Genomic DNA, 11,760 nt, shown 5'->3' with positions numbered 1-11,760 from the left:
TTTCCAAAACGAGTCAGAAAGTAGATGCATTCATGGAATCTCTCTTTAATTTACTATTAAATATTTTACTTAATCATTTGTAATAGTAAATGAGTAAAAGAATAACAATATTTTTGTTTTCTAACACTTGTTACACAACAAAATAGTAATACTATAAATATTATATGTACATATATATAATATTTAACAAATTATTTAACGTGATTTTTATATATACATATATATACTAATCATGTTAAATAATTTTAATATAACAGTAATTATTTTCTCTTACCAAAAGACAAATGAAATCAATCTTCCAGAGGCTAGAAGCCACACGATGTCCAACGACATATGCCTCGAGCGTTATAAGAATGCATTTATCTGAAGCATAGGTTAATTATAGCCATTCTCGTAATAGCCTCATTTATCAAAGCCACACCAACCCAAATTGACCGAGCTCTATAATACGCATACAGATACAAAAAGCAGATCCGGCTGCTACGATTTTGGTTTCGATACTTCAAAATCGCAGTTCCAATTGCTCTCGCATGCAATTTTGTACATATGTATATGTTATATTTGTAATACCGTTTTTAAGAACATTTGGGCTGTACAATGCGACCAGCTAAAAGTTATAAAAATTATAGTAAAACAAATGATAGAATGACAAAAAATTTTGATCGTAAATACATTCCAAAATCAAGAAATAAAACAAATAGTATAGCTTATGATGATTTATACAGCGCAATGATCATATTTTGCTGCAGTTTTAAGTGAATAAGGAGGACGTGTAAAAGTCATCGAAATTTGCCACCAACCGGAAAGTGAATGTTTTTTTTTGTAATATTTAGCTGTAGAATTATGCAATTAGTTTTCCATAAACATAAAGGAAAAACGTATGTAAAATTGTGAAAGAAGTAAATAAGTAAATAAGTATGGATGTGCCATAAAAATGAGATACAAAAATGATTTTCATTACTTTGACAATGTACTTAAATCGTAACTTCAAATACACAATACTCCGCATAAAAAAAGATCATTATGTATCTTTATGGCACATGCGTGCTTATCTATTCATTTCTTTCACATTTTTACATATGTTTCCTACATGATTACGGAAAACGAATTGCATTATGTGATTCTGCAGCCTAAAATCTGTTTAAAAACGTACACATTTCGTTCACCAAGGCAAAAATCGATTTTTACGCATTCTCTTTTCGTACGAGTGAGTGAATTCAAATAAATTTTTGCACGAATAATCTTAGAGTTCCATTAATATAGGTATTTGTACAAAGTTGTATTCAATTTGCAGTGCTAATTCCAATTTAGAAAGTTGTATTCAAAAAGTTGTATTCAATTTGTAATCAAACGTACATAAGTACTACAAAACGTGATTTTACATAAGAATTAATGCAAATAAAAATCAAATAATTTTTAAACCAATAAGAGATAATTGTGTTCAAATTTTATATAGATATACTCATACGTAATAATCATAGAATAAACTATAAAATTTTTATAATTTTAGTAATACTTTGATGTGATACACTTCCTTAATCAATACAATTGCTTGAGATTGTTACCGAATGTTTAACAGAAATCTAGCACGTTAACATAAATTCCGAAAGTTTGAGCAAGAAGGTCAAACTTTGATGAGAGAGTCGATAATAATATTATTATCACAACCTTGAGTCAGATAGGGGTATTTAGTTCGGCATTGCGGAACCTTGGATCATTACAAATCGACTATAAATGCCAATGTTAAGCCCGCATATTCCGTCGATGTCGCACGATGGCCTAGCCAGACAAATCGAAACTCGTCGATGAATGACGATGCAAGAGTGAAGATAGTACAGGTGCGAATATCAGCAGAGCATGAACAGGTCAAGTATTTTCTACGAGTGCTGCGTTTTATCAATCAACGATTTCAACATCAGGATGCATTACCGTCATTATTACATACTACACTATATTACGTTATTTTACATTATTATAGCGCGTCTACGAGAAAACTGAAGAAGAAACGGAACAATTTATAATTAAAAATATTTTGTAGATTTGTGATATTTTACGATGTAATAAAGGTGCGACTCACAAGCGCAGGCAATTTAAGGCAGACAAATAATAATAACCGCCTTCGTGAGCTAAATTAAACAGAGTTATTCTTTATTGCCTCTTTGAAGCTAAACGAGCAATTTAGCATCGTGTGCAGGAGAGGAGAAGAATCCCCAGTTATCTATGCGATATCGATTTCGATTCCGATGCCGCGGCTATTATTAGCACTTTATCGACGAGACACTTGCCTGACGATAGAAACATCCGAGATGATTCGATTCGCTCCGCGAAATTCCTAGCCAATCATGAATTTTATTATCGAATCAAGAGACGCTCCATTTGCCATTCGCGGAGATTTGGGTGCCTTTCTCCGGTCTCTCTATAGTTGCTACGACGAGGGCAGACGCATGCTATGACTGTGGTCTACGAATTATGGAATTCCCTCGTTTCGCATCGAATTCACTCGCTTCTTTCCCCTTCACGAAACGCCATTGATCTCTCATAGGAAACTCTCCCTTTGCTCTTCGAGGGTGACAATCTGACAATAAACTTTCGTTCACGTCCCTGTAGCATGCCACTGCATTTCGCACGACGAACCGTGATAAATATAATTGGCAATTTGGTATACGATAACTACTTTTAGAATGAAAGGTTTGTCATTCTTTTGTGTACTAATGTAATGATCGTAATTGTATTAATTATTATATGTCCGTTTATATAACAAGCTATATCGAGTCATATATTGAATTGGGCGCATTATATACTTTTTACAATCTATTGACTCCTAAGAATCAGATTTATATTATATTATGACATCGTTATTCCAATCGATTGAGATAAGTAAAGAAAATGAGATTGTCTATAAAATGAATTTGTTTAATTCACTTATCACATACACACACTTATAATGTGCATTACAAAAATATAAATCTGTTACCATCTAATTATAGAGACAACAGCAAGAAATGTGTTTTTTGTTTCTATTATAACATATAAAAATTATATGTTTTGTATGTCAGTGAGTAAACTTCAATTTAAACGTTACATAACATTATTATTATTAGAATCTTTTAATAATGGTGACTAATAAAATGTTGAGAAAACAAATATCTTTTAACTTTAAAAATATAAATAAATATTTGATAAATATTATTAAAATTGTATTTTTATTAAAGTTGAGAGATATTAAAGTTTGAGAATGTCCGAACAAAAGAGAAAACCCTACTTCAGAAATGTAAAAAATAAAAATGATTATTATATTTTTGGCCATTCAAGATAAGATTTATCAAAAAAGCCTTCCAATAATTTGACTAGGGATTACATGCTTCCGAGAAACGAAATTTTATAAATCTTGCAATGCGTGGTTCATATTTAATATAATCAAAAATATTTAATTATACAATTATAATGCATATAAAGCTGGAAAAGATTTTATTTCTGTTAAAAATATTCTATTAAAATAATCATATAATCAAAATATTTAATTAAAATATAATTTTACAAAAAATTTGATATTATGTATTAATTCTCTGCATGGCATATTGCGTATCGAGGATTACAAAAATCATGAATTAAAATGCGATTAGACAAACATTCCGCATCAGGGCAAACGAGCAAAACGAGTATATCTTTTTTCCGTCGAGCGTCGCGATTGCGTGGGGGAAAAAGTACGAGGGGTATAAATCTATACACGCACCCCGCGCGGCAGCATGCCTTATGTCTCATACCTTGGCGTGCCCAACGGTCCGTAAATTTTCACGAGGGCTTGCGGCCCTGCCGCAGCGTGCCGGATCGTCGAACAGCGTTTCGCACCCTTTGCTACAAAATCACAGCGCGTGCCGCGCATATCTCCCACCCCTCGCTCATTATGCCCTCCAAGTAAATCACTTTTCCTTCCGCGAGAACGATATAAACTATCCCTCGAGTATCTACGCCAAACGGCACTTTCGTCTATTATGACGCACGCTCTTAGCAACCCCGACCCGGAATCAAACGATGCTATATTTAATGAAATATCAGAACAATTCACACTCGCACATTTCCTTATAAATATAGAAATATTAGTTGATAAACAGAAATAAGCAAGGAAGAAAACCGTATTCAATCAAAACAGAGCTTTGGTGCTTAATAGTATTTTTGCATAAATAATTTTCCGTTCAAGCAAACTGTAAAAGTGCATTTTGAGCTGCTCAAAATTTCAGCGATAACTTTGTACATACATAGGTACATTAGTACATACATATGTGAAAAAGAGCAAGAAGAGTTGCATTTGACAGTTGAGCGACAGATTTGATGCGTTGTTCGTGTTTTTCACGTGTTACTTGCAGTATTAAGTTACTTGCGTTTAATTAAGCATTTATAAGTAATTATTAAATTATTCTGTAGTTATTTTGGCCGTATCCTTTTATCTGGATCTGGCAACAAAGAAAAAGAATAGATTAGATTATATGTATCGCGGTCAACATGGTCGACACGGTGCGGCAGCGTTGAATAACAACGTTTGAGCATTTAACGCTTCCCAGTAAACACAAGATAGTATACATATACGTTCAGATCAGATATTTACGGGAAGTCTAAACGTAAGAGAGTTTGTGTGACAATTCCGATAATTTTAGCTGTGATGACCGACTGACCGATTATGACGTTGTCACATATTATATGTATTCGTTTTTTTAACGTTATTCTCCAACCGATTCAAATCGTATTTGATAAACGCTATATTATGGCAACTAAAATTATTTAGAACAGATGAATCTATTACATATTTAAACCCCCCCCCCCCCCATGGAAATATCTTATTTATACGTATAATGTATACTATCATGTTTTGTTGGGATTTCTCTTGGTAGGTTTCGAGCATGGGGATTATGAATCTTCTGCCATTTCTTCAACTGGTAGACGTGTTCCTTATAGTTGAAACTATTCAAACTACAAAAGCGACTGAAATAAGAGATTTGTCGTTTCAATTGCTTGTTTTAGCAACGTATAAAATTGTATACCTTAAGCTGATTATTTGTCGATTTTGAAACACGGTCCTAAACTGATTGATTTATAAAACAAAATGTATTTTATGTGACTCTCAGGAAAAAAAGAGGGCTATTGCGTAAAATATTAGAAAATTTATTATTAAATTCTTCACGAGTTGCAGTTACGTGACATATGCTTTAGCAAGAGTGTTGTTGCGGAAATTCTCAGCGACGGTAACCGAAGGACGAAAATTGCACCTATTACCCCTAAAACCCCGGTGAGACACCGCAAACGCATTTCCTGCGTAATCCTGGTTTCTGCCGCTCTCACATCGTCCTCGCGTGTCGGACAATTTTCACCGAGGTTGTTATTACATGCATCTATTTACAAGGCAGCTGTCGTTGTTTCTGCTGCACGATGCAAAGTGCTCTCCTTTCCTTTATTTTTTTATATTAACAAATATATTGTACTTTCGGTACAGTATTTCCTAAGCAATTTTATCTCAATATACCTTTCAAATAACCACCTTGACACCTTGACTATTTCAATTAAACCATTTTGTCAGATATACATCATTTGTGAGCGAATTAACGGAGAGCCACGTACCTTCGCGTCATAACGAATGAGAGGTGAAGCGTACAAGCGATAACGACTGCGCGAATGGAGCGTAACGGCTCGTTCATCGCGGGGGTAGCAACGAGTGGTGATGCAAGGAACACCTAAACACGGTGCCCACATTGACCGTTGGGAGAAAATTAATTAGTCAACCGTCAAAACGGTCGCCGGTAGAAAAATGGAGAATTCGAATTCGAATCTGTATCCCGATTGTTTTCGAGAGTGGAGAGGGTGCGTCATTTACCACCCTCATCCGCAAACGGTGTCGATGAGAGGGGGAGGGGAGGAGAGAGAGAGAGAGTGAGAGAGAGAGAACGGCTAAAAGCAGTTTTATTCGAGCGACCACCAATAGCGTGATACGGGAGGCTTGTCTATCCGTTCGAAGACGCACAAACCACGGAACGCGCTATCGCCCGTAGTGGGGGTCCACCGTAGCGTAGTGGGGTACGGCGATAGGATGTTGGCGATGTTGCTCGGAGAGAAGTGCTGGATCGGCGTTTTCGGCGAGGACGAGGTAGGTGGGAGGGAGGTGTTTAACTCGGAGACGTGGGGGTGCTCTCTCTCTCCCTCTCGTCCTCGGCACGGTTCCCCATCCAAGTGACGGACACCCGGCGGGTACCGTACAGTACCGCAGTGGAGGGGTGGTTAGCTTGCCGGGTTAGCGTCGAGGTGGCGGCAGATACACGCGTCAGGAGCACCCTACGGGAAGGGTGGGGTACAAACGTGTCCAGGTGGGGAACGAACGACCGGTTATTCCGGGGTAGTGTCGAAACATAAAGCCCAACATGCGCAGGCCTACGATTAGTTTGCGACCGGACGAGCGACTGTGCGCTTGCGTGACCCTCGGAGGACCTCTCCTCTCCTTCTCTCTATCGCCTCATTACGTCGTTCGTCTCTCCACCTTTTCGTTCCTCGTAGTACGCTCGCCCACCCGATGGCAAGCATGACTCTGAACCTCCGAGGGTCGCGCGACCTTCCACTCGGCATTCCTGAATCAGCCTCGTGCCGGATTGAAATCTCTCATCCGACCGCAACCATCATCTTACAAAACACTCGCCGAGGATCGCAGACGAACGGTGGATCGTCTGTGAAGATGCTGATATACTGACTAGGAGAACATTTTCATAAACGATGGGGAAACCGAAAGGATCGTCCGTCCTCGGCGAAATGCCGGATTCGAAACGGAGCAGAGGAAAGACAGAGGATGGTATAGCAATCACAGTAAGTACGTAACAACATTCGCGCACATAAATATCCAGCTGTGAAAAGCTTAAGCCAAAGACATTCAGATAATACAAATTAATATAAACCTCGACATACACGTTGGAATGTTGCTCTTTGGTTGTCAATCTCAATCTTGACCTCGTTCTCCGTTTCTGCAATATAGAAATGTATGAAAACAGAAAGCTGCGAGACAAACATATTCAAATAGAAGTCCTAATTTAAGCGCGTATTGAGATAGTATAAAGATAGAGGGAAGGAAAGATAGAGAGGGAGAGACGTAGAGTACTGATGTTCAAAGTACAAGCAGTATTCGAATCACACGCTCGGCGAGGATGAACAACCGCATTTCCGCGGCGATGGAAAATTTTCATTCAAATTACCGCATCGAACAGCCTCTAAAATTATTGGAGATTAATATTGATGAATGGTCCGCTCAATTATGCCAATTAAAGAGATAATATTTTCAAAAAGCATCTGGATGAATTGTATTAATAATCATAAAATCACAAGAAGAAATTTGACATAGTAGCAAGGATAATTTCAACAGATATGTATTAAACTAGTCATTTCCTTTGACGAATGAACACGTAACATTCCTGTTGCGAATCAACGATTGGATCTAAATTCGTTCGAAAACAAACTTTCAAGTAAGTATTTCATTGATTTTTTCACGATTTGACCTAAAGTAATATTGGACTGAATATGTTCGCAAATAACGAATAACAATCTCGAATGTATATGTAACAATAACAATAACAATAATAATACATAAATAATTATTATTGTTATTATTATTATTATCGAATTTATTGTACATATATATTATGTATTCTTTAACATATTTAAGCAAATACATCGCAGACTACATTGATCGTTATTTGTGAACAGATTTTGGTCTGAAGTATTATGGTATACTTACTGTGATTAAAATACCAGAAAAAATTCGTATTTATTAGATATCGCAGTGAGCGCTAACCGAATGGATCCGAGAAAAACCATGTGCCACTTCATTCATTTTTAAGGACCACTCGTAAAGGAGATGTGAAATCCGAAAAATACAATTGATGCTTTTGAGCCAATATCAACTAATACATCGCAATTCATCTTAACAGGAAGGACATTTCACTCGCGATAATGCAATTTTAATTGCAAAGTGTAAGTATTTATATGTGTATTGCAATGTTAAATTTGCGTGCAAATAGCTACTTATGTATATATAAACTGCTAGTGTAGCGTGTGTAAAGAAGACTCATTAATTTAATCGAAAGAAAAAAGCGAGGTCCAATCTAACAAAGGATATATAAAGAATATAGTTCTTTAATAAAACAATAGCAAACTGATATAATACTATATATTAATAATAAATTTGATATATAGCGCAAACTGATATAATAGATAATAATAATAAATTTGATGTATAGCAAACTGATATAATAATATATAATAATAAATAACTAAAAAGTTGAACTTTAGTTTAAAAAAATAGCAAATTTAAATTTTGCTATTCAGCAATTTAAATGTTGCTTCTTGTTTTCTTTTGCTATATCAATATTTCCACTATTTCTTAGAAAGAAATGAGAGGAAGTTTTAGGTTCGTCTAACTTTGTTGCCATTTTTAGTAAGATTGTACGTTCAAAATATGTTTGACCTCTTTTCTATTGTTTCGATTAATTAGTCTTTCTTTATAGGAGCGCATTATTGCGAGTTAAAAGCTAAATTTTTCGATTTACAGACACTTACTTTTCGCGCGATAAAATTATTGTTTAAATAAAATTATACTTTTATTCGAACTTTCAAAAGATCATTTCTCATGAAAATAAATAATTAAATATAATGAAAATTTTCTCAGTCGAGCGTTTGTATAATTTAAAAACTATAATTTAAGTGTAATTTAATTTACAATTAAGGCCGATGATAGTGAGATTAATTTGATATTAGAAATAAATAAATTTATCTTTAGTAACTACAAAGTGCAAGAACTAGTAGAGTACCGTAATCATGTATTAAGAGTAATTCCATATTTAGAATTATTAAATTCGACACAAGAAATTCATCGCTCTCTTTATACATATAACGAAGTCTTAAAAACAATATATTCTCCAAAATAATAGGAAACTTTTTTTATTTTAATTTATGTTTTGATATCAAATGTAGTTACTATAAATTCATTCATAGAAAACAATTTCTAATTCGTATTATAACCAAAGAGTTTCACATATCCCCATTATTTCTTTAGACGCTTTCTCTTTCTTATATTTAGCGTCATATCAATTTTCGATTTCATACACTTTTGTGGCCACGTAAACCTAATATTTTGCAGCATCAAATATTTCATTATTTGCTTAATCAAATTCTTGATATTTATTATAAATTTGATTTCGACTCATATTCATATATCAAAACACAAGTTGAATAATATATTGAATATATCTTTAATATATGTTTAATTAATATTTTCTTCAATTAAATTGACTTAATCAATACTTTTTCTTCAATCAAATTGAAAATACTAAAGCTTCTGACAGCAGGGTGTTTTCTGGATATTAAAAAGTTACACTAACCTTAATGTTCAAAGTTGACAATAATGAACTCTTTCATGTATAATAAATAAGAAATATAATTTCGATAAAAATAATTTCTGGGATATCATATTACGAAATTATCATTTTATCGATAAAATAGACTTTAGGATCCCTTAAAGCCATTATAAGACTACCGATGCTGCATACCGACCCGACTGTGCCAACACATAATGGACTAATAACAATGAGGCTGACTCATTGGGTAAGTTCAAATCAGCAAAATGGTTAGGTATGCTCGTCGAGCAATAATTGATTAAACATAATTGATTAGATCTACGGGTAAGGATCAGTCATGCTCATTCGCTCGGCAAGCATGCCGCTTTGCCGGCTTGAACTTGCCCATTGTGATTGGTCCATTATGGATCATCCACTAAATTTTCTTCGTGTTCTGAATTTATAACATTCATCTCCAGCTCGGTCAAGTTCTTTGTAAAGAAAGGTTCTAAGGAAAATTGAGCAAAGTAATCTAATGCGCCTTTTAAACTTCTCCGGAATTATGTCGAAGTAAAAATCAAATTTAATTTCTAGTCATATAACTTATCGCGTAACAAAATATAATAATAAAATCTGACCAAAATTCATTTCTACTCTATAATCTAATCAAATGTTTAATGTTAATAGAAAACAAATTTCCAATTTTAATCAAACGTACATATTTCTAATGTCATATATTTCTAAACTGTAATCAAACATTAATAAAATGTAGTTAAAAATTTTAAGTAATTAGTTAAACATTTGCTATCTAGTAGAAATAAATGCCATTTACAATGTAACAATATCAATTGTTGCGAAATTTAATGGAACTCACTTTTTCAATCTAGTCATAATTTATTAGCAAAGATTCAAAATTATAAAACAATCATGTTTTTATTATAAAAAATATCTATTCAGTTCGTATTCATACAATATTAGTCTTTAATACTAACTTTAAAAGAAAATTAATTTCTAGTCAATAAAGCTAGTTTCAAAAAGTTATCTTTAAAAAAATATCGACAAAGAAAGTGTAAATCTTTCTTTAAGTTCCTTAAACATCTCGCGAATAATTTACTTTGAACTTTAGAATCGTAAGTTTTTAAATGATCTCTTATAAACCATACATATACGTTCCTTTAGGTAAGATAATATTAGTATTAAAAATTGATTGAAGTACATAAAAATTTAATTAGTCTTATATATTATCTAATCGTAATTGTATTTCTAGTCGATTTATTCATTTGTCCCAAGTCATTTCTACTCAACCATCTAATTTATTGATCTAATTAATTTTATATTCGATACAGAATATAATGCAGGCCACTAATAAATGCAATCTTCTCTTAAATTGTGCGACTACATCTCGCATACATTTGACATTACAGTTATTGTCTTATCAGTATTTTTATGTTTATACATGTATAACAACAAATATATATATATGTGTATATATATATATATATATATATATATATATATATATATATATTTGTACGTTACAAAGTCCGTGGATGCGATGCCATACAAAACTTATATCAAAAGTAGTGTAGTCAACAATAGAACTTATACCAAAGAATAATCTAGTCAACAATGGAATTTATACCAAAGAATAATCTAGTCAACAATAGAATTTATACCAAAGAATAATCTAGTCAACAATGGAACTTATACTAAAGAATAATCTAGTCAACAATGGAACTTATACTAAAAAATAATCTAGTTAACAATGGAAATTATACCAAAGAATAATCTAGTCAACAATAGAACTTATACCAAAGAATAATCTAGTCAACAATGGAACTTATACCAAAGAATAATCTAGTCAACAATGGAACTTATTCCAAAAATTAATTTAGATAATTTGATAATCTTCAATGCCTCTGGAAACATAAAGCTGTATAGTTTTTGTAGAGTATTATCTTAATTTAATTATATAATAACTTTGCATGTAAAGTAATCTAATCAATTTTAGGCATTATAATCAGATTTCGTAATTAATTATAAAATCTCTCTTAATAAGAATCAGAATTTAAAATAAAATAACAGACATATATTATGTAGATTTAATTTAATAATAAATAATTTATAAACTGTAATATATTTTGGGAAATGTGCCAGTATTATGACTATTTAAAATTTACTTCTCGAATTGCAGACATTTGTATAATAATTAAGAAGTGATATATTATTTCCTTTTTTTAACAAAGAGAAAAGGCTTAAGCTAAAAAATAAATAAAGGACAAGCAAAAGTTTATATAAAATATTTGTATAAAGTGTCTGTGCATTATTTAATTTTCTTATTAATTTATACGCAAAGCAAAATGTCCTCCACGGCAGCTATTTATGTAGGAAAAAAATATCG

General features: G+C 33.0%; 1 long non-coding RNA gene across 2 annotated transcripts; it reads left to right on the top strand.

Moving 5' to 3' along the window:
• The first annotated feature begins 6,395 nt into the window (after positions 1–6,395).
• On the top strand, positions 6,396–11,720 carry LOC105154197 (uncharacterized). 2 transcript variants are annotated; one of them, XR_847164.2, is made up of 3 exons: positions 6,396–6,844; positions 7,007–7,490; positions 7,800–11,720. It is a non-coding gene; the product is annotated as an uncharacterized LOC105154197 (long non-coding RNA). The 2 variants fall into 2 exon arrangements; XR_847163.2 differs by having other exon boundaries at positions 6,397–6,840.
• Positions 11,721–11,760: the final 40 nt, after the last annotated feature.

The sequence above is a fragment of the Acromyrmex echinatior genome, chromosome 7, assembly GCF_024713525.1.
Source record: "Acromyrmex echinatior isolate Ae372 chromosome 7, ASM2471352v2, whole genome shotgun sequence".
In the NCBI taxonomy this organism is placed as follows: Eukaryota; Metazoa; Arthropoda; class Insecta; order Hymenoptera; family Formicidae; genus Acromyrmex; species Acromyrmex echinatior.
Note: the sequence above shows the minus strand (reverse complement) of the source record. Positions and strands in the feature narration are given on the sequence as shown.